Genomic DNA, 25187 nt, shown 5'->3' with positions numbered 1-25187 from the left:
GATGGCTATGATCGTATTAATAGCTCTATTGTTATGAGCCTCTGAGCATGCCCACTGTGTACTGCATGTTTCCAGAAGTCAGAACAGAGTCAGTGTGAGCTGCTGAGTGCTTGTACAGCTAATAAAAGTGCTATGCCATTTCTCCAAGCCACATAACTCCTGAGTGGAACTAACCAAATTATTCACTGTAAATAATGTACAAGATGAATTTTGGCTTTCTTCTCAAATATAGTATTCATGAAAACACTTTTTAACTTTTATTTAATCAGCTGTAGAGATGATTAAATGACAAATACTTTGTCAACTGTCAAATAATTAACTGCATGATATTTTTTTTTATTATTAAACCAGCTGTATACTTGAGTGCTTACTCAAGTAAACACGACGGGCTAGCTCATTCCCTTCCGAAAGGGAAGGCTGAGAAGGGTAGTTCTTTCGAGGAAATTGCTGCAAGGATTCTCTCATAGAGCTTCTGCCACAGAATGTTGTTGGGAGGCCAGTGTCTGCACCTCTATGGTAAAGACTAACCCTCAAACATGGCAGATCACCCAGGACCCATGAAAGGTCAGAGCCATCCACACGTCTGCAATTCAGTTGACCCCACTTTGGCTCAGGACCCTAATTCTGTTGGAGCTTTGCTGCTAGCCCCCACACGCACACTCTTTTAGTCATACTACTCCAGGTTCCCTGTGTGTGTGTGTGTAGCACTTCAACACAGATACCAAGGCCTACCCTGATTTCACTCTGGACAGGCCCTAGAAAAAGGGCACTAAGGGTGGGAATGGGAAAGATTTTGAAGTGGTTACACCTGAGCCTTTCTTCTGCGTGGAGGACACCGTGATCTTCAGGGGTATGATCTGGCCTTACAAATACAGGGATAGATCTCATCTTACCTAATTTTGATTTATGGTAGTGGGGAAAAATACTTGTTAACTTAATATATGTCTACACAGGGATAAAAAAAAAAAACCCACGGCTGGCCCAGGTCAGCTGACTCAGGCTCACGGTCCACGGATGAAAAATTTCTGTGTGGATGTTTGGGCTTGGGCTGGAGCCTGAGCTGGGGAACCCTGTGAGGGTGGATTTTTAGCCCTGCAGCCTGAGCCCCACAAGCCTGAGTCAGCTGACTCGGGCCAGCCGCAGCCGTGCTATAGGGCTTTTCTCCCCATATAGACATACCCTTGGGGTCGTGATTTTCCATAGAGAAAAACTATGTTATTTAAACTTCATTTCAAAACAACGATCAATCATACCTGCAACATGCCTAGCACACTTTAGGATGCTATATAAATAATATTTATGAAGTAATGTGACATAGTTAATTGCTCAATTAAAGTTTAATTAATGTTTGTAAAACACTTTAATGTACTTTGCTGGAAGATCTTACATAAGCGCAAGGTAATTAGTATTATTAGTTATTATTCAATCCGAGCCCCAGAATCTGAAGACCTCCAAATTTTGGAGATGTGTTTTGCTAAATCAAAATGAGAGATCCTGGATCCTGTTGTCAATGTAACAGCTGGCCTTCATTCATATAATGGGCAAAACCAAATCTCCAAACTGGGTGAAGGGTGGTGTGGGAGGATTCAAAATACAGATGTGGATCCAAATTTAGTGGCTTGACCACAATGGAGATCTTTCAAAATTTTCACAATCTATGTTGAGGCAGACTGATGTCTACAACATGAAGTGTGAAAAAGGGGAAAAGCTCTTTTTTTCCTATTTTTATTTTTTTCTTAAAAGAGGATATTATTTATTGTTGTGTTTATTACAGTAGTGCCCACAGTGTGCTAGGCATGGTCTACAAACAGGAAAAAAACAGACCATGCCCTATTTGTGGCCCTGATCTTGGAATCAAATCCAAATGAGCATAAGGGTCTGCCTGTGCAAACCCAGTTACAGGATAAGGGCCTAAGTGAGATACCAGGTGTAGAAACTGCCCTAAATTTCTCTCTGGTGCCCTTGTTTTGCTGTTACATGAACTAAATTGGGTACTTAGGATAATTTCTGCTGTTATGACATCAGTTTAGCACCATGAATTTGCTGTTACGGGGCTAATTTGTTTGAGGGAATTCTTTGAAAATTTAGGGGTATTATCTTTTTTATAAAAATCTGTTTCCCTTTTTTTGGCCAGTTTTTGTTAGTAAAATTGATCAGAGAAGGCTAATATAGAGTAAGTAGAATTTTTACAAAACAATGAATGTTCAGCTTAGTAAACGCAATGAGAACTTTAATTATGAGCTAAAGATGAGCCATGCTGCCCACAAATAATCTGGGTAGTCAGTGAACCACAGTATCCAGTGGTTTGCAAGTGGCAAAGACATCTCATTGTCTGCTCTGCTTGAGTTCATACACCTACTTCTAATTAGATACCTGCTGTCTACAATGATGGTGGGGTATCTGATTTGAAAATGTGTGTTCTCCTTTAAATGCATTCTGTTAAGTATATTGTGTCATGTGATATTATGTAGCATTCAGTCAATTTGCATGCCATTATGACATAAAAAAGTACTTTGATGCTAGCAAACATGATGCGATACAATGTGAAAGTTAACAGTTTTCTCCATTAGTTTTTTTCAGGTCAGATTATTATTAGATTATTGACTAGGAAATCAGTATCTTAATCTGCCCCAATTTTGTGTTCATAATATATTTTATTATTTTAAAAATAATATGACACCTATTATTAGAATGATGCTGTTTGGACTACAAATAGATATGTATTCCCCAAATATTCTCAGTCTGTGCATTACCTCTCACAATCTTTAACTATTTTAATTTATTGACTTTTATCATTAAGATCATTTGCTCGCTCTCTCTCTCTGTATATATATTTATCTCTATCTGTAGAGATCTCTCTCTCTATAAAATACGTATTTTAGCAGCACAGTTGGTGGGCACGTTGCAGGGACTAAGTACAGGTGCCTGTGCCACAAGTGGCCTTTACACTCTGTCAAAAGTCCATTTGCATCATCTCTGCCGGGCTTTTACACGTCACTGACCGGACGAGGTAGAGGCCCAAGGCAGTCATAAATATCATCATGCTGAACCCACATTTACCGCTCCTTATTAAATTCCATATTTATGTGTGCTGTAATCCTGTGAAGTACAACACTTGTCTCAACTGGAGTCCTGCACAAAACTCACCAACCATCAATGTGTAAGGATATTTTGCAGCACAGATGAAGAGAAAGATGCTGTTAACCATAACAGGACAACTACCAGGCAAATAACTGGCTCTGAGTGGGATTTTCTAAATTGGTCAGCACTGGCCCAGTTCTGCTCTCATTGAAGTCAATGGTAAAGCTCCCACAGACTATAATGGGAGCAGGGTAAGGCCATTGCTGAATACCTTTGGGGAAAAAAATCACATTCAGTATGTGTACCAAACTAGACCAATAATTTTCTAACCTATCAGCCAACATCATTTGGCAAGCAGTATTTTGCTCGTGCTGTTATTGCAGTTCTAGTTACACTTTTAAAATCTTCATAAAATAAAGGAAACTCAATGGTTTATAGATGCTGGTTAAAATGTGAAGAAACTGATGTTGTCATAAGGTAGAACATCTGTGTGAAATGTTTGCTGTTATTTTTATGAAGTAAGAAGACGTTTCCTATTTGGGCTGTTTATGGGAGAAGTGAGGTTGGATGTTTATGGGAAACTAGGATGTTTATTTTTCCCTCTGGGAGAAGAGAGAGAAGCGGCAGTAGTACTTGAATCAAAAGCGTCTCTTCATAGGTGTACCAAGAAAAGTTAGAAAACTGGTTGTTCACTCACTTAATCTTACAAAATGCTGATCCAGTGTCTTTTGAGCTACGAAGTTTGTCTTTTCAGTGTGTTCTCCATTAAGTGCATTGTATTAACTGCCTTCTTATTGAGTCTTTTAAGCTTTTAAAATATGAAATGCATAGTGAGGGATAGAATAGCAAAATTCTCCTGATCTGAATAAATTTAAGATGTTTTAAGTTAAAAACAGCTTACTGTTAACATGAAAAATGTGCATTGTGAATGCAAGTGCACACACTTTCAGTATTTTAACTGGATATTTTGGAATTTTGGAATAACTTTGAATTGTAAGAATGGAAATCCTTTGATTAGATATGTCTTTAAAAATAGCTGGTGATCATATGCAATATTAAATTTTATCAACATCAATTCCTTCTGCCTTGAATGAGAAAGAAAAATGCCCAATTCATTGATGATGTTGAGATACAAGTATATGGTGAGGATGATACATATCAAGACAAGTCTGGGAAGAGGACATTACGATATCAAGGCAATGACAAAATTTCAATTCAAGTCTATAGAGACCGTATTAAAATGTCAAGACGATGGCAAAATTATGCCAATGTAAGTCTATAGAGACCACTTTTCTATGTCAAGACAATGGTAAAACAATGTTATAAAAAATGATTGAGACCACATTGCAGTGTTAAATTATGATGCCAAAACCTTGTCATTTCATGTCTATGGAGATCAGGTTCTAGTTTTTAGATAACAGCAAAACAGTGGGACTTAAAGTGACAAATAGGGAAGAATTTAATGGGATTTGTGCTCCTAAACCACTTAGGCGCTTTTGAAAATCCCACCCAAAATGAACAAATGGGCAGAGCCTCAGCTGGTGTAAGTTGATGTAGCTTTGACGTCCGTGTAGCTATACTAAGTTACACCAGGTAAGGATCTGGTCAGGATCCTGTTAAAAAAACAAGGCCAGACTTAATCAGAGTAGTGCTAAATGAGAGCATAGCGCAGCCTCCCCTCTGAGCTGAGGGGAGAAGGATCTAACTCTTCTCAATGCATCTAAGGAACCACATTAAAGAGTTCCTTAGGGAATTTTATCTCAATTTTCTGTTTTGGAACTTGAAGAGTAATTGGTGGATATTCTCAAGACCTTCATCTGGGTTTAGAGAACAAAACAAAAATGGAGAGGGGAAGATAAATTATAAGAAGTCATTTAAAAAATGTTGAAGGTGAGCACCAACTTCCTTGAACAAGAAACTTATATGTTAAAGGCAGACCATTTTTTAAAAAGTTGAGTAAGTGTAGTGATTATGATAGTGAGGGACTAACAGCCCTGGATTGAGCCTGAAGGTGTCAGAAGGGGTTTGTATACACTTCCTCACACAGTTCTGCCCTTGCACCCCAACCGTGGTTTAGAATACTTTTGTGGGTTCCAATCCTGGGCCTCTCTTGACTGTCACTTTCCTTGGCTGCAGCTGGGATGCTGAGATCAGCTGGGGTGCTAAGAGTTGACTGTCACTGGATTTGTATCGGTTTCAGAGTAGCAGCTGTGTTAGTCTGTATCCGCAAAAAGAACAGCAGTACTTGTGGTACCTTAGAGACAAACAAATTTATTAGAGCATAAGCTTTCGTGGGCTACAGCCCACTTCATCAGATGCATAGAATGGAACATATATTAAGAAGATATATATTTGGATATATATATGGATTTGTAGGTATGCAGGCTGGAGCAGAAGCTTCTGCTCTTTGCTCTAATTTTGCTTCTCCCAGCCCCTATAATCTGACAGAGCCTGAATTTGTTGACTTTGGGGATTGGTTTGAAGGGAGGCTGAAGTTTTCTTTGTTTTGAAGGTGTTGGCTATTACTTGACATCCTGCCTACTGATTTATGTGCAGTATGGATATGACTCTATAGGCATGGTACATGTGCATAGAGGCCATAACAGGCTATTTCTGTACATTGAACAAAATAACAAATTTACGCTTTAATACCAAACTGTAGTAGTAAGGGCATTATATACTCTGGATCTGTACAATAAAGGAAGGATATTAAGACACTGGACTTGGGATTTATAAAATGTGGGTTTGGCTTTTTCACAGAATTCCTGTGTGGCCTTGGGAAAGTCACTTAACCTGTCTGTGCTCTGGTTTCCATCTGTAAAATGGGGATAATACTTTGCCGCCTCTCATTGGTACTCAGAGACTACAATGATGAAGGACATGTAAGTATCTAGATAGCTAGAATTAATTAGGATGATAGTTTTCTGATATGGTTAATTGAAAATAAGAGTGAAATTAGGGCTGACTGAACATTTTCCATCAAAAATGTTTTTCAATGGAAAATTAGGTTTTTGACTAAACAAAATTTTTCACAAAAGTGTTTTTTCCCTCAGAAAATGTTGACTTTTCATCAAAAAAACAAATACATCCGGAACATGGGAGATATTGTGCGGGCCAGGGAGCTCAACCCAAAGAGAAAAATGAGAGCATGAGGCAGTGGAACTAGAGCTTCTTTCATGAAGCATTGCAACAACAGCGCCAACTTAAACTTTTTGTTTTTCAGCTGAAAATTTGTTTTTCAATTTTTTACCAGAAAGTTGGCACTTTCTGTGGAAAATTGGGACAAAAAAAGATTTTTTAAAAATTTCAACAACATTTTCAACAGAAAAATAACCCCCCCCCAAACAAATTTCTGGACACCTGTGGATGAAACCACACAAATAATTTTCACTATTAACCAGTAATGGGTGAACCTCAAATATTAAGTTAAAATAAGCATCCAAACATCTGAATCTCTTCTGTCTAGATTCAGATTCAAAAATTAATGGAAGACATTGCCTTTGTCTAACTACAAAAGAAATAATAAGAATGGCATTTCTCATGGCGTTTTTCATACCAGCATTGGATGAAATTAGGAAGTATAGAGGAAACGAACAAACAAAACGAACAGCCAAAATTTCCATATCTCAGGGGTCATATTTTCAAAGTCTTAGGAGGACAGGTCTGCACAAAATTTATGACTGTGCAGTTATCTTGTGTGCATACTGAATAAATGGTAATGCAAGTGGCTTGTTTCGTGTCTAAGGACCCATTTGCACATGTGTTTGCCTAATTTTCATGTCTTGGATTCCATTCTTGCACATAGACCCCAAGCTTCCATTGCTGAATATGTGAGCACAATTTTTATTTTGGTGGTGGGAAATGTAAATTTGAGTTGATTTTCCTTCAGGTTAACTACAATGTTCAGATAGCCCAGAAACTATGGTGATCAGCACCAATATATAAGAACTTACATAGACAAAGTGAGCAAATAAAATCTAGGGTTGCTACCTTTCTAATTGGTATTAACCGGACCCCTGAGACTCCGCCTCTACCCTGCCGCCTCCCCCCAAGACTCCCCTTCTCTGCCTCTTCCCCTCAAGGTCCCACCCCTGCCTCTTCCCCAAAGTCCCTGTCTCTGTTGCTCACTCCTCTCTTCCCTTTCCCCCGTCACTCACTGGATCATCTCCAGGAGCCTGCCCACAGGTAGGAGGTGGCCTTAGCTGAGCAGGGGCTGGTGTGGGTTAATGACCCAGCGCCTCACCCTGCCCGCCAGTAACCATTGAGTGTTCAGGTGCCATTTAGGGTTGCCAGGTCTTCTTTTCAACCAGACTCTCTGACCAAAAACTGGGCAGCTGGCAACCCTAAATGGCACCCGCACACAGAAGCCAAAAACCAGACTGTCCAGGGAAAACTGGGACAGGTGGCAATCCTAATTAAATCTGAAGTTAACAGGTAAATTATGAACTCCTACTCCACTATGTAGGAAAGGTTCACTGTATGATTTGACCCGATAATTTTATATTCATAGGTATATAGAAACATTGTTTTATTTAGTAGGGTTCACAGTTGGTTCTCTATATACTGTGCTGATACAGTATTGCATTGTTAAATTATGTCACCATTAATGTCAAAGTATCAAAATGACCAATGCTTTGGTAAATGATAACTACCTGCAAAATTATATATTTATCAATTAGACCATTTTAATCTGGAATTTGACAAAAATGTATATGAAATTTGGTTAATAAATTGGAATATTTTCCCAGTTTTAAACTAAATGTTTGTTTTTTTTTAATTACGGCCATATCTTCTGGGGAAAAATAACTCAAGATTGACAACTTGGGCCCCACAATTCCATTCATTATGGTTTGAAATGGCAACTATAGTTCCCTCTAAATGAGGGTTTTATAGAAAAGCAAGTAAACTTTGACAGTCATTACATGAGCACTATGTCATACCAGTATTATTAATGATAAGCACTATCTAATTGTGCAAGTGCCTTTCCTTTCTGAATTACAGGAGTGGTGATAAGAATTCACAAGGCCATGAGCCACACTGTGCAAAAACAAAAGGTTTATGGAGTTTGTTGCCCCACAGTCAAATAACTCTTTTTCATGTCTCTACTCAGAGACATTGTCAATGACAGGAGAGTTGTCGATTATTTGAATATTTCAGGTAAAATAGCTGAAGGTTTCTTCTTAAGAGTCTGAAAGTCTTTTAGAAGTGACTTTCTGGTGTAGAAATGTTTCCCTTACTTTGGAGGAATTTAACAGACTGTTCTTCTGGGTACTATGGTGATTAGAATCAGGTGAAGGAAATCCATCATGGAGATTGTGTTATGGGAACGTAAGAATGGCCATAGTGGGTCAGACCAATAGTTCATGCAGCCCAGTGTCCTGTCTACTGACAGTGGCCAATGCCAGGTTTTTCAGAGGGAATGAACAGAACGGGTAGCCGTCAAGTGATTCATTCCCTGTCGCCCATTCCCAGCTTGTGGCAAACAGAGACTAGGGACACTTCAGAGCATGGTTTTGCATTCCTGTCCATCCTGGCTAATAGCCATTGATGGACCTATCTCCATGAACTTATCTAGTTCATTTCTGAACCCTGTTATAGTTTTGGCCTTCACAACATCCTCCGGCAAAGAATTCCACAGGTTGACTGTGCATTGTGTGAAGAAATACTTCCTTTTGTTTGTTTTAAACCTGCTGCCTATTAATTTCATTCGGTGACCCATAGTTCTTGTGTTATGGGAGTTTCTGCGCTACTCCTATAGCCACTATCCTTCACTGCTTTGTATCATCTCTTGTCCTTCTCACTACATAGGATAAGATTCTATCCATGTTAAAATAAGCTACTAACTGTAGGAATCATAAAGTGTTTTTGTTACATGTGAAGAGTTCCATTTCATGGCTATAGCAGATTCACAGTATGATGTCTTTTGCAGATCTGGGCTTCTATAATATTATTATCAGTATCTTGTGAATATGGTACTTTGGAAGGGGAGTCATGGATGAAGGGATTACATAGGGATTAGAACAGACACTTCATGTAACTATTGACTGACCAGTGACCAAACAGTGTTTTACACAGACATAGCAGCAATCCAGAAATCATGGATTTCTACCAGAAATCTTTAGAGGTAGTATGACTTAGGGGATAGAGCACTGGAGTGAAATTCAGATGACATAGGTAATGTCCCTCTACTATTGACCATGAGCTGTCTGTGCCTCAGTTTCCCCAACTACAAAATGGAGATAATTATACTTATTTGCCTTTGTAAAGCATCTTGAGATCCTTGCATATTATGTGCTAAGTATTATTATTAGTATTACTATTGTAAAATATCAAAAACCAAAGCAATTTTCTAGAGGATTCATTCAGAGTTCTATATTTAAAGGCTTAAAAGGCACACACTGTGATCTAATGTATTATAGGAGTTGTACAATAGCAAGAAATTTACCTCCCTGTTTTATACATATTAGACTTTTTCAACATTTTATTGTGAATACCCCCAACAGCAATAACTATAATATGCTATACTTGGACAACTGGCAAAATTTGCTTGTATTTATTAATACCATCCTAACTATAACACTGCTGGACTCCTCTGAGTAGAACATAGAGATTGTCACCATTTCAGACTTTGTTATGGACTGAAATTTTCCAGCAAAGCAACTAAAGAAAAAATAACTTACCAATGAGCTAGAAGTTTGTTTTATTGCTTAACTGAAATAAGAGGCTTCACTTTGATGAAACTCTTCGTACTATGCTTGAGTGTTATCTGGACTAGCAGAAGGATGTGCATGAATTTGCAGGCAAATAGAAATTAGAGAACCCATATGTTGTACAATCAATATCAATGTAAATCTAAATTCAGCAATAGGAACTGCATATCTCTTCGTCATAGACTTCAGAGTCCATTAGAGAAGGCTCTTCATTGTTCTACCCCCTTCAAATTGTTCTACCCCCTTCAAAAAAGAAGAGCAACACCCAGGTTATTCCTTTGTTTCAATTTGTTGTGAGTCTACTGCTCATCCAAGATGCATGTCAGTGACTAGGACATCGGCAGTCATGTCCAGTAGTTGGAGTAGGAGTAGGAGTAGGAGTCAGGCCTAGCAGTTAGAACAGGAGTGGTGGTCAGAAATCAAAGCCCAGGGTCAGAGTCTGAATCAGAGGACAGGTGCCAGAGCTGAAGACAGGAATCAGAGGTGAGGGCTGGGGGTCTGGTTTACCTGGAGTGAGGCAAGGCTGGGTCCAAGGCAGGAGCAGGACTGGGAATAAGCAGGCACAGGAACAATCCTACCCATGGGCAAATGCTTTGAGCAGCTATTGAACTGCTTTTGCTGCTGGGCTTAAGAGCCGGTCTGCTGACTCTTTCGACCAATCAGGCACTGTAGCCAGTCAGGCAAGCTACTACAGGCCAGATGCACTTGTTAGGTTGCCCAGAGTTTGGGCTTTGCTGCAGGCCCTGATTGCTGACAGTGTGTTGGCTGTCCAGAAGACTGAAATCCTCTGTTAGCCTGAAAAGAGGAATAGCACAGGCAGAAATGATGCATGCTTCCCCACACTGTCCCCCCCAATGGTATATCTCAACCCATAACTAAAGGCAGTGTTTGGGAATCAGAAAGTGGTTCAGTTTTCAACATCAGGTACATTTATTCCTTTCTACTGAGACTTTCTGACAGTGTGCCAATAATAAATGGTGCTGTTCTTTGAAAGGTGATCTTATCTAGAAAAAATTTTCAGAAGTGCTTTGGGCTTTTAAGTCTCCTTGACTTTCAATGGGACTTAGGCTCCTAAGCACCTAAGTCACCTTTGAAGAGAAGACTGACTTCTAAATCACTAAGACGAAATTTTCAGATGTGCCTGTTGTGTTGATATCTGCTGTTCAGGACCACCAATTCATTTACATGCACTACTGAATGGCCATGGGTGATGGTGGTAACTTTCAGACATTATTTAGCTATGCCACATTGGTGGCCTAGAGGTGGAAAGCCCTTTTTCTATTACAAGTGCCCTGAGCCATCCAGTTCCCAATGTGCATGTATTGTAACTTACTAACATGGATTCCTGTAAATAAAGCAACAGGCATGCCATCAAATTGCATATAGTTATTCACCAACACCTCCTTTATCTCCCTCCTTGAGTAAGCCAGAGATGATTACAAGTATGTTTCAGGAAATAAGCCTAGCAGAGCCTAAAGTGGAGCAAATTCACAAAAGCATCTTATGGGGGTGAATGAGGCATTAGAATATAAATAGAAAGTACAGCATCAGTTCTAAACAAATGCTTCCAAGGTCTTTGTGTTCATTGACAGCTTCAGATATTCAGTGGAAATGAATTTCACTCTCCATACGAAGGACCCTGTAGCTTGTGGTGGCAGTGTTGCTTTTCTAAACTTATCCTCTTTTTTCTCTCCTAAGGTGAAAACAGTGCTTCACAGGGATATATGCTTTTGCTGTGCATCAGTATAAATGTTCACCGTAGTCGACAGTGGCTGTTAGCAAATTTTATAAAATATTTTATAATATATTTGTATAACAAGATAATGTTATAAATAGAAAACTAAATTAACCTCCACTCCTCCCCAGTCTCAAAATCACACAGGAAAATGATCAGTTTCAGCCCAGTTATTTTGTGAAGCCCTGTGGGAAAAAATACAAATACTATTATAAACTGAAATCTTTTATCTATTAATTGATTTAGGTGAAACTTACAAGATTTAGACATTTGTTTTGGATGAGCCCTCAGAAGTTTAGCTGCTTAATTCAGATTTTTACATCAATGGGTGAACTGGTTTCAATAAAACAAGACCTTATCTTTCTATTGAGCCAGATCCTTTTTTTTTAAAGCTGGAAAAGTTTAATTTTTCTAACTATTACTTTTCATTTTCACACTTCTTTACATCCTTGATCACGCTGGAAGCAAAAGTTACTAAATGTAGCAAAAAAGATATTTCTTTCTGATGTAAGTACTGAAAGTACCAGTATCAGAAACTTCACAAGAGAGCCTGACTTTACAGATGGAAGAGGACCAGATAAAAGTTAAGGAAAGCATCCAAACTCAAGGGTGTGTGTGTATTCACTGATTCATGTGTTTCATGTATCCCCATCTGTGCCTGATCCACAGGACATGTGAGGCTGTTACACCTCCAGTTACAGAGCCTAGCTCGTTAGTTGAAGTGGAAAGACTCATGTTTTTCAATCTGGAGATCTTGGATTCAGTGTGTTGGCCAAAATGGCGGCTTTCACACTTGTACAAGCTGAAGTTTTCGCCCTAGGAGTAATAAACTCCTGAGACAAATTTGAAAACGGATGAATTTTATTTAAGACATTTAATTCAATAGAGCTTAACTGAAATGTCATGAGCAGGTGAGAGAGAGTTTTTTTTTCTTGCTAGTTCCATAGAAGTTTCACCCCCATTCAGAGCTCTAAAGCATAGTGTCAAGTTACAGATATCAACAGAACCAAACCTCTGTTTTTTTTGAGGTGCCTTTATTACTAATCTTTCTCCTCGTTTCCTTCACCTTTCTCCACAACCCACCCATCATTTTTGCTCCCGATTCTCACTTTAATTGACATTCCCAAATCACCTTTCAGCTTTTGAATCCAATCATCCCTCTCTCTGATTCCCAGATCCAGTGAATCCAATTCTGTATTTCTGTTCCCCTTTTTGACTTAAATCCTATCCTTAAACCTTCCTGAACTACCAGGTTCATGGCATTGAGGGCTCAGCAGTCCGTGGCAATTGTTGCTGCTATTTTCAGATTTCATCTCATGTGAAGTTTCCCCATTTCAGAAGAGCCTTGGAATGAATAATGTCCCTCTATCCTGGGGGAAACCTCAGAGGCATAAGCTTTGGAACAAATATGTACAAAGCAGAAATTGCTGTTTTGGGTGATATTTTGTTGGAAATGAGCAGGGACGAAGCAACATGCATGGGGTATTGGGGGAGAAAGATTTCTCATCATATAAGAGGATACTTATCCAGTCCTTAAAAGGTGTGGATTCAGCAATGGGCTGAGGTTCTAGCTATTTTTGAATTGGCTCACCCAAGCTGTGATCTCAAGCTGTGACTATTTGCCAGATATTTCAGCCTTGATGAACAAGCCCCTCTAGCTCACTTGGGAAAGCTTACAAACAAGAACATTCGCTGCTGTTTTCCCGCTGGACTTGGGACAAAAAACAAGTATGAAAGCTGCCAGTATTTCTATATTTTCTTATTTTGTCTGAGTGAGACCAGTGCAATGACACAGAAAAAGACTCAGAAAGCCCAGAGCAAAAGTAACACAGCTGAAGTGCTTAATGGGTGTCTTCTAAGAGATTTCGCCAATGATTTTAATAGAGCTTAGGGAACTATTTGCAGCAAAGAGTTTAGCTGAGGGTTTTCAGCCTTTTTTTCCAAGTTTCCAGATTGTTTGCTAATGGATTATGTGAATTTGTTAGTTATTGTAATTGTTCAAGAACTCATTGGTGAACTGTGTTTGTCACATGTATTTCCTGTTCATTACTGCCACTATGTATTATCCACTTCAATCACATGACATTGCCTCTGTACTGTGAATGGTTGAGTGTAACTGTGATAAAGGGAGGAAAGGTGTGATCTTGTCATAGGGGCAGGGTGAAAGGCTGGGATCACTTTGTGGCATTTGCAGCCACTCCAGGAAGATGGAGAACATTTTAAATTTTATCCTTTCCAGGACACTTGAAGAAGGCCTTGCCTATATCATCACTACTTGAAAAATAAGGTAATTGCAATATTATAGGCAGAGAATGGTTTTAACATGCGTCTCATAATCCTGCAAAGCAATTGTGTGTGATGTCTGCATGTGCCGTCCCAGCCATGCAGACTGAACCCAGGTCCTTGCCTGGCTTATTTAATTGCCTTTGTGCCAATGCTATGGCTAAAAGGATCTGTGAGCCCTAGCTACAAAGGGTTCTGTGATATAGCCTTGTCCATTTCACTTAACTACATTAGGAGCCCAATCCAAAATCTGCTAAATCGATGGAAATGTTCCCATTAACTTCAAAGGGCTTTGGATCAGGTTCTTAGAGTCAGGACTCTGGCCACAGATTTGAGGAACACAGTCCCTTCCTGTGGTTCTGTGTTGTTGCTTAACTCTGTGTCCCATCCTATCTTTACCATATTTTCCAGATAGCTACCATGGTGTGTGGCTGTAAAGCAGTTCCTAACATGCTGTAATATTAAATATCTAATATACTAAAGGTATTCTTTCAATTTGCAGGCCCCCAGTTTTCTGTCATCCATTCCAGTTGCCTGGGTCTCTGTCACACGGTGAATGTATCGTGCGTGTCTGTAGATATGCAGTACTATTTGGGACGAATGTGCTGGATTCCTAGACTAGCCTCTATGTGAGGGCTCTGGCCAGTGAGCTGGGGAACATTTCAGCAAGTCTATCCCTCTGCTGTGTTAATGAAGCATTGTTCTATTTGTAACTTTCTTTACTGGTCGTCCATCCACACAATGTAAAAGGGGGATACCTGTGGGGGAGGGGGAAAGGGATTTACCAAAAGGCCAGATGCAGTGGGTTCCTCCCAAGCAATCACTCATCACCAAACCAACCAGCAGCCACCAGACCACAGCAACCACCAACCTCAGCAGCAATCCAAGCATTCAGCGCCCAAGCCCCAGCCACCCATGCTCTGGCTGCCTGTCCCCGTTGTAACCTCAGCTGCTAGTAACCAACCCCATACATCCACTCAACCAACACAGACCCACCCCACAGCAATTCCAGGCAGCCCATGACTCCTAGCTATGCCAGCACCCACACAGTGAACCCCTAGCTTCATCCTAAACCACTCCAAGCCAGCCAGAGTTGCCAAGTTTTGTTTCAATGAGAAAAAATAACACTTTCACTTTTTTACCCTTTTTCCAACTGGGAAAAGGAGACAAAAAGTAAAAGAAAAACATGATGGAATAAAAAAAAACTTTTTTTTAATTTGGCCCTCTTTTTTCTAGTGGGGTAAAAATATTAAAAGTTTGGGAGGGTTTTTCTGCATCAAAATAAAACAAATTTTCATAAAAAATGAAAAATTAAAATTTCAAATGAAAACAAAAAATGTTCACCTCTTTCTAATTTTTTTAGACATATTAAACTTTCTTCTACCAGTGCTTGCTTGTGGGTGTACTCTTAATCTCCAATATAACTAGTGCTGTGGGAACAATGGATTTGTCATTTCACTGGCAGTTCCAAAAGAATGAAAAAAAAATGGGGTTCAAACTGAAAATGATTTTTTAAAAATTCTTGGCACACAGAAAAGTAAAAAAAAAAATTATTTGGGCTCAAATAAAAGGCTTAATTTGACTCCCAATGAAACGTTTTGTTTTGATTTGGAACATCTTTGACATCACTGAATTTTTTAAAATTAAGTTGAAGGAACTTTCTAAATGAGAAAATATTTTGAACCGAAAAATTGCAATGTTTCATTTTACATTTTTTAAATGAAATATTTACATTTTTTGTAATTTTCTTTCCTGATGCAAACAATTTGGTGAAACTGCCATGAATTAGTGAAATGTTTTGGTATTGCTGAATATGCCTCTTTCACCAAAAAACCAAGTTTACGTATAACAATGCTTGAAAGGATTAGATTTTTATCAGTAAATGTTGATTTTACCGTACATACACAAACTGAAGAAGAAATATTTCCATCAATAATAACTGAAATATACAGATGGGCAAAGTAAGACACATGCTGTTTGAGAACTTAGAAGAGTTTGATTTAAGGATATTTACTTTGTGTATTTTGACATGTAACATTACAATTGGTATTTTAATCATTATAGAGCTTTAAATTTTTGAATCTCATCTGTCATTAAATAAAGACTGTCTGACCTTGTAATTTCCCACAACTGTGAAAACTGAAATTGATAAAAATTTGGGGGGGGGGAAATGCTTAAAACCCATCATTTTGAGTAACTATGAACATTTGGTTAAAACAAACATTGATATTATGCATTGAAATTATATATAAAAAATCAAATTCAGTCGAGCCTACATATAACTTTCCAAGTAGTAATGTTCAAATAAATGTTAAGGACTGACTGCATCACCAGTTTGAGCAGGGGGCAGGAAGAGGGGAAGAAAATTTCATGGAATTGGTACTTCTCTTCCTGTCTGCATGGCCAGCATGGTCAGAACCTTGGCTTAGCTCTACTGACTGCAATTGATGGAGAAGTAGTCTGCTACCATTGTGGGCCAACAGCAGGTTAATTCCCTCCTGGAGCAAGAGGGGAAAACCAGGAGGGAAGTGTGATTCCCTAGACTGCTCCTACTATGTGTCATCCATGCTTATGGAAAAGAAAGAAACTCACAGAATAATTTGGCCAAAGCTTGATTCCATTGTTACTTTATTGGTTCTCTTTTGAAAGTCCTTTTAGTTTCCACAGCAATATAATAGCAACAAAATAGGCCTGAAAACCAACTGATAATGGAGAACAACTAAATGTTCTAAGGTTAAATTGTCCAGCTTTGCCTGAATATCAGGGACTTCCCTAAATCTGTGTTAGGTTGAACCTATAGAAGGTTATCCTAGGTTCCTTGGCACTGGCAGCCTTATAACTGAGAGATATTTTCACCTGTCAAAAAATCAATAAAATATACAGTACTTAATCCTTAAATGTTTCACTATTAGAATCATTTTCTGATCCCTCTGGATTAATGCATCATAAAATAGAACACTCAATTTTACATGAATAAATTAAGTGTTTTTCAACTTACAGTAATGAGGTAGTGTTGGCTCATACAACTTTAAAAACTGGTTGATATTCATGCATTGTTATCTGTGAAGATATCTGACTTTGGGCTCTGCAGTCCTTTATCAGACAAACTGTTGATTTCATTGGCAGTTCTGCCTGAGCAAAGACTGCAGATGTGACTCTTGATTATCTGCTCATTTTTAGCCTGGAATAATTTCATGCATTAATGGGTTTCCCAACAATCTTCCTGATTCTTTCCATAATGCCAGTTGCTTCCCAGTGTTACAGAAAAGAGGACGTACATTGTAAGATGGTCATGTTAATTGCTTTTGGTTTCCTGAAAAGTCACACAGCAAGTGTTCTTCTTATACAAGGTAGAAGCAGATTCCAGACATACATTTTATGAGAGCGCAAAAGAAAGAAGTTAACATGCTATGTTGTGAAGTTTAATGTCAAAGATCTGTCAAACAATCTGGAAACAATTCATGGCAACAACTATGTGGCTACTGGAAATGAATATGAGGTCTATAGTTGGGTCTGAGGAAGGGCACTACATAAAGTTCCCCTGAACCAAATAGCTTTTTAGGCAGATGAGTCTCATAAAATTGTTTACTTCTGAAGCAGCTGATTTCCAACAAAGAGAAATGGGTTATGCTGTCAGATATAGTATTCATGCAAAGGAAGTATAGTCTTGTGGTTTGGGCCCTCATCGGGGAGTCAGGAAATCAGGGTTTTGGTTCCGGTTCTGCCACAGACTTCCTGTGACAAGTCCTTACAGTAGCCTCTGATTTTGCAATCAATGGGAGGAGTGGGCACTCAATGCCACTGAAAATAAGGCCCATGTTGTGTCAAGTTGGGCAAAATCGGAGGCACTTCAAGTCAGCTGTTGTTTTTGAAAATGTGGGTTTTAGCACCTCTGTGCTACAGATTTCCATTTGTAAAATTAAGATCAAGTTCCACTGGGGTAGAGAAGTGTGGGTGCGAAGATACCTCAGACCATTAATAAATGTATCTCCATGGTAATTTCATGGGAAATTCAGCCCAGGTTCAGTGTAAAAATCTCTGGCAAGCCTTTTGGTGAGCCTAAAGAAGGCTTGAAGTTTTGTTCTGAAAGTGTCATGCATCAGACGTGAGTGAAGCAGTTCACCGAACTGAAAGTTAGAAAACACATGTGTATCTGAAAAACTTTTCATTTCCATCCTTTCTAGTGACTGGAACTGGTAATGGAAAAGCATTTTGTATCATATCCCTCATTATCCTCCTCCTCCTCCTGGCCTAAGGACTTCCTCTAAGACGCATTATGTAGAGGATGGATTTTTATTAATTTGTATCCATGTTAGTTTATATTTTAACTGTAAATAGAAAAATAGTTGGGTCAATGACAATGACTGTGGAATCATTAGAAACTCAAAATAAACTCTTGAGAGTGGGCAGCTGAGATTCACCATGGACACTGTTGGTCTAATTATTTCTCGCCATCCTTGTTTTGACTTGCCAGTATATCCCTGTAGTCTGTATCAGACCAAAATGGGATCAAAACTAGAGTGACTTGTCTGAGTATAAATGTGATTCATGCAGAGAAATAGAGGGGAATGGTGGCAATGTAAAATAGAGGGGAATGTTGGCAATGGCTGAACTGCTAACAATTACAGTCATTTGATTTGAGTGATATTGTGGTTTTTTGTATATTTTTTCCACTTCTCCTCTACCTGCCTCCTAGTGTCAAAAGAGGAGGTTCTTTTTTCTTTTGCACTTATCATCTCTGACATGCTGTTGGCAACCTTATCCTTCAGGTTCTTTTGCTTGTATTCTAGAACACATTCACCCCATGGGAGAAAAGCAAACATGATGTCTTTAAAAAGAAAATCTAAAAATATAGCTAGGAGATACTTGTCTGTATTCAGTGCCATGGCATCTGTTCTGTATATAGGATTTCTTTTGCCAGTGCACTTAACAATGTTTAAATGGGTTACCTAATTTAAAAGGCAGTAAAAGGGATAGCTTAAGATAGTGGTACTAGGATGAAATTAGTAACTACATTTACCTTTTCATATCATGAGGGTTTGTAATGGTGAGATCTATGAAAATGTGCAAAATATGTTTATAGAATGATGGGAGCCACTCTCCCTGCAACATTTAAAACTATATTCATCACAGTATTAAAAAATAAAGTATATGGAGTAATCTAGTATTGCCAGAGGAATGAACTCGATGACCTAACAGGTCCCTCAATTCTCAAAATGTGAAATAATTGTCTCTATATGTAATTATTCTCTCTATACAAATAGGGAAAGTGAGTCAGAGCAAGTAAGTGGCTTGATCAGTGTCACAGAAGAAATAATTCTCATACTCAGGACTAGAACCAAGGCATATGCTCTGTCCACTAAACTATCCCTCTCTTTAAAAAAATAAAATCTAGAAATTGCATCAAATCTTGATATGCTAAGATTAAAAAAAAAGGATAGTGGGTGAAATCCTGTCTTCACTGAAGTCAACGGGAGTGTTTCCTTTGACTTCAGTTGAATCAGGATTTCCCCACTGTATTTTCGAAGATCTGTGTAACCTGAATATAAGTTGTGGCCTGCTCCTTAAACTCTTACACAGGCAACTCTTTCGCACATTGGCTTAAATGGGAGTTTACTCGCATCTAGTCCACAGGATCAGACCCTTTGACTCTTTCTTCCCCATTACATTTTTGTTGAATATAAGGATGTTTGGTTTTTTCTCTTGGCATAGTTTTGCTTTACTGAGGTTTTTAGTGAACAATACAGCTAGGCTGGCTGCAAACATTTACATGTAGTTTATTTGTGTCCTTCTGCTTTCCTACTTGTTTATGTTCATTCAGAGAACATGTTGACAGTACAGTGAAGACTGATGCATTCACAAAATAGTCATTAAGTACTGCTTTTTTGAAGAATACCTCTCTATAGAATTCTGCTTCTAAAGAGGATAATAATCTGCCGGGTAGCAGTTGTTTGTGTGTGTGTGTGTGTGTATGTATAGCATTTAGAATTTGTTGACTTTTATACATACAGCTATATATTGTTTTCTATATAGAACTACCTTTGAATCTATGTTGATTTATTCCCATGAATGTAAATTTATTCATTTGAATTCTTTTGCGCATCTATAACTTATTTTTCTTATGAGAGTGTGCAGCTATAACTGATCTGAAACATTTTACTTTGCCAGGGGGAAAAAAAAGCCAAACTAGAAAAAGAATAATTGATCTATATAAATAAGTGATTCTGCCCTCCCATCCCTTCAATCCTCTTTCCCCCTCCTCCGAACTCAAACATGGGGCTGGTTTCCGCACTGTCTTGCACCTCGTGTAATCACATACGCCCATGCCAAGTAGGCGCAAAGATCATGCCGCTGAGCAGGTGGAAGGAGCTGAGTCTGACCTCCTCTTTGCAGGGGGAATCATTTTGCTGGAAAGAGCTCTTTCCAGTTAGGCTGGAAAGAGCCTGTTAAGCAGAAACATAATTTGGAATAATGTCATCTCCATCACAGGAACAATAGAGGCTTCCTCCCAGTTGTCTGTAGTCTCTTTCCTACTGGGCAGGTCTTGTATCCAGATAAGCTGATTTCTGGGCACTCCAGTGGAGGGTTCATGGCCCAGTAGAAACCATGCTGTACAGTCTGGAGACAGGGCCACAGCAGAATGACCACAGACTTTGGTGGACTTGGAGCCCATGCAATGCAAATCCACAGTGGGGAGACTGAGCAAGCTTCTGAAGGAGCAGAGAACACTTCACCTCTCTGCCAAGAGAGGGACCTGCCAGGAATCAGTAGGGACATGGAATACAGATTTAGGGAAGGGGAGGAGGGAGTGCTGCTGAAAACACAAAGGGAGAAAATCCCTCCCTTTAAAGTCAATTACGTACATGCTATACAGAAGTTAAGAGCCTAGTCCCACAAGTGTTGAGTAGCTGTGAGTACTCTGAGTCAGATGCCAAGCTATTTCTGATCCAATAAGTTGAAGCAAGCTATGGGGAATGGACAGGATTTGAAGGAGGAGAGTGTAGTGGACTTGTAGAGCTGTGTAATGCGCTTGCCATGCATAATGGTCAGAAGATTCAGAGACATTTGTGTGAGAGGCTGACTAATGGGAGGATTAGGCTGACATCATTACTGGAGCAGAGAAGAGGGATGACGCAATAAACCTTCTTTGTATGCTTAGACACATTTTTGTGTCAGTGACTGGCCTTGCTCTCATTTTTCTTCCAAGTACAGCTTTAACTCCTTTAAACAAGCTGCTACCCCTGTCTAGCAGCAGGAGTGACTGAAAATCATGAATTGGCCACTACACACATTATTTGCGTCCACTATATTTACTGCAAGCATTTATGCCTTGGCCAAACCCTTTCTCTGTTATGATACGTCCCTGCCCTACTATCTTCTCCTAACTAAGCCTCAGTTCAGTGCAGTAGTAGAGATGTGCTCATATTTCTGAACCTGGTGCACATTTATCTGCACTAAATGGAAACCTCTCTGTGAAGATAAGAATCATGTCCTCGGTGCTACTGCCTTGGCTCTCTGCACATCTTTTAGCAGCCTGCAGGACTGAGTCCGAAGTGACTAGTAAAGTCTGTTAGTTAAAAATCAAATGTATGCTTTATACTTCCAAGTCTAGAATACTCCCCTATTGCATATGTGTTCTCTCAAATGTTTTTCCACATGACAACATTTGAACAGTACACAGTACAAATTAAGTTTTTTACTGTTATGGATATCATTATGAAACATCTAAAGACTAAATGTATTCCAATAATCATTACAATGATGAAAAAATTCCTTGCTTCAATAATTGATTTATGCTTCATTTAAATGTACAGACTAGTTCCAATATCATTTCTTATTAGCTCTAATGACAAATTTTAAACTAGCATGACTCTGAAATAAAGATGAAAATTTGCCTTACAACTTATTACACTTAAATGGATTTAATATTTAATATTTAAAAATCATTTGATGTAAATAGCCATCATGAATCACTGCAAATATACTTAGATGTAATTAAAGTTTTTTCTTTAGCCATATCTAGTTGTTTCACAATAAATCATTTTCCTTCCTCGCTCTTTGAGATGTGTAGGTTACATTGAACATTTTAAATTGTGGAATAACATTAGTTTTCTTCAGAAACACAGGTGGTGCCTATTCAAATGTTCACTATTGTGTTTGTGAGAAAAGTAGGTGCAGTATCTAATTCAAGTTTTGTTTTCCTGTTCCCCTGTTTATGAAGCCGCATGCATAAATGATGTATTCCCAAATAGAGGAAGACGGAGAGTACTTAGGAACCTGAATGACAGATAGCAATGAAGCTTCTAACATATTTCAAACTAAAAACTTTTGCTGCAAGAATCATACAAGAAAATCTATTTTCAACTTGTCCCATATTGCTGATTTTGCAGTATGGTATGCAAAGAAGAACTTTATCTGAGACAGATAGGCTCGGTCACAAGGCAGCTAGCTAACTTTTGACACACATGATACAACTGCTATCTACAGACCACAGAAGTCCCAGTTCAAGTGACATCTATAGTAAGGTACAGGACGGATGTTCAATGAATCCGTCCACTATATTTGGAAAGGGGGTGTTCCACTAATTGAGTAAGACCCTGATTCAGCAAGGTACTTAGTTATTGAGTAGTCCTATTGTCTTGTTTAAAATTAGACATGTGCTTAAATATCTTGCTGAATCAGGGCCTAACCTGGGACTACTGTTGGTCATTCACAAACACAGCATTAAATTACCTGCCTGCTATCAGCACTGGGCAGTTCGATTAGTTAGATTTCACTATCCCATCAGTGGAAACTGCACTCAAAGCCAAGGGAAACCATTCCTGTATCTGCTTTACAAATACTGTAGTTTTACTTCTGAGTGTTTAAGAAAATTCTATCAGTTCCCTGCAGTTCCCCAGATGACAATGTGGCATTGTCATAACTAGGTAAACATTTTTATTTCTTTACTACTTAGAAAAATATTTTTGACATGAAGGACCTGAATCTGTTATCACTCACACTGGTGCAAATTGGCAGTAGTTCCATTAAAATTGGCAAATGAGACCAGAAAAGGCCCTTTTCTGGCAATGAGGGGATTGTGGACCCACATGACCCCCACTCCGCTACACCTGCAGCTAATGTCAGGAGGAGGAGGAGACCTAGCCCAGTTGAAAGCTGACCAGGAAAGGGTACAGGGCTCTACTACTTCTTCGATGGTTCCAGCCTAGAGCCTAAGGTAGCTTGCTACCTGGGCAAGCCAGTTTGTGGATGGGATGTCTAGGCCTGAGAAGACTGACAAGAAAGGACTGGCCTCATGGAGACAAGTCTGGAGCAGAAGAGTGGGGTCCTCCTGATGAATTCTTAGATGACCTGGTTTTTAGTGCAACATTTTCCTTTTTGTTTTGAACTCTCAACACCCTGGAAGCTGTGGGACTCCAGGTGTGCCTTAGGTGGAGGGCACCATGGCACCTGATCTGTGAGGGACCCACAGCAAGGGAGTCATGCCCTGATGGGCCACATGGGGGTGCCACTTAGACAACCTGGTTTCAGATTTTAAAAAAAAATCTAAAGATAATGGTCAAATGCATTCCCTCTCTATAATTCTATTGATGTATCTCAGTAGAGCTAGAAACAGGATTAACTTGGTCCATTGTTTATGTTATAAACTCATCACCTTTCATTGTTAATTTGAAGCCATCTTTGTGAATTTGGGTTTCTTACTTTGGGAAATAATAATTCAATCTTTTTTAATAACTGAATATTTTATAGAAATTTGAATATTGTAGAACAGATTGGAAAGATCAAACCGTGTGTCTTTTTTCTGAAACAGACTGTGTTCATGAAAAGATTTGCCTTGGATAACATCTGGTGGTGATGTGGGCAGTTTTCAAAACATGGGCCAGCATGGTTTTATATAGAAATAATCTGGAATTCATGGTTTCATGTGGTTTTGATGTAGAACCAGGTGCAGCTCATTGCTTTTGATTAGGTTTCAGTTTAAGAAACTTAGTGAGAACCCAATGGAATGAAACTGAATAAAATGTTTGCATTGAACTCCTGCACTGATACAATATTTAGGGAAATTTTAATGTGTATTTAAACTTTTATCTGTATGAGTTTTCAGATCACACACATAAATAACACTGCCAAACTAAAGTAGGAGCCAAAAATTATACTAACACTTAAATTAAGTTGCTTTCTACCTTTGCTGTTCCTGAACATAAATATGTTTAGTAGCATATTATAAAGCAATCATTTTGTGCCATATATTTTATTAAAATGACACAACAGTTAAAATCTATTTCAACTGCAGTATATATGTTTGGCTTGATAAAATAATTTGAAAGATGTCACCTTGAATCACACAACAGTGATTATTTACTAAAATAAGACAGAGACACTTTGATTTTAATAAGCAAATGCCTGGCCTGAAGTCGCACCTTCATATGCATCTAACAGTGCTCTCATTTTATCATATTTTAAAAATCCACACCTCATGTTTTCTCTTTCCTTATAAGGATGGTGCTAATGACACACATTGTAAACCTTCTATTAGCTCTGTACTTCAATAGGATTTGTTTAATTTCAGCTGTCAAACAATATGGAGGCCCCACACGGCACTTTTTTGATAACCCCAGGATTTAAAATACATTATCAGAATGATGGCACTAAATGTTTTCCAAACAATAGTATTTATTGACCATGGTCTTTCCCAGGATTTATACAAATCTGTGCATGTCAAATCTCTCATATTTGTCTATCACAATTATATGCATGCTTCCAGTGTAATATATATATTGTAAAAGTGTATTGGGTGGGTGACTAATCCAGGGTATTGGTAATGTGATATGCAACATTTTACCCTCAGCTCACTTATCCAAATCTGGCTCATGCTGGTACTATCTGTAAGTCATTACCATATGATGGCTGTTCAGTGATCGGTCTGTGAAATGTATTGGAGCTGTAATGGAGAGGTATCCATATCATATACAAAATACCCATCATGACATCTGGCTTTTCATCCCTAGAGCTGATTTCCCTAGAACAATGCTGAAGCAAACAGGAAATGGCAGAGCCACAGATTCCATCGGACGCTTCACTGAGACCACCAAACTGATTTTACATTTGATTTAAGACAGACTTAAACCTATCTGTGAAAGAACAGTTAACTTAAATTTCTGTGTAACCTGGCCACCAGCAATGCCCCTTCCCTCTCATCACTTTTACTTTCTCACTTTTCGTTTGATGGATGCTGTGTTACAGTATGTAACAATTTTAGACTTTATCGGATTGTCCTATTTGGGAGTATGGAACTAATACATTTGTGCAGTATGACGGGGCAGAGCGGCCCCGCACTGGTACCACAGGGGTTAACCCTTCCTTCCTGGCAGAGGAAG

General features: G+C 38.8%; 1 long non-coding RNA gene across 1 annotated transcript in view; it reads left to right on the top strand.

The window, feature by feature from the left end:
- The window catches only part of LOC141990111 (uncharacterized), a 29604-nt gene extending 4703 nt beyond the window's left edge, over positions 1-24901 (top strand). Inside the window, exons 2-3 of the long non-coding RNA XR_012640081.1 lie at positions 5842-5963; positions 24819-24901. This is a non-coding gene — a long non-coding RNA (uncharacterized LOC141990111). The remainder of the gene's footprint in view (positions 1-5841; positions 5964-24818) is intronic.
- The last annotated feature ends 286 nt before the right edge of the window (positions 24902-25187 follow it).

This window comes from Natator depressus, chromosome 6 (assembly GCF_965152275.1).
Source record: "Natator depressus isolate rNatDep1 chromosome 6, rNatDep2.hap1, whole genome shotgun sequence".
Taxonomy (NCBI): domain Eukaryota; kingdom Metazoa; phylum Chordata; order Testudines; family Cheloniidae; genus Natator; species Natator depressus.
Note: the sequence above shows the minus strand (reverse complement) of the source record. Positions and strands in the feature narration are given on the sequence as shown.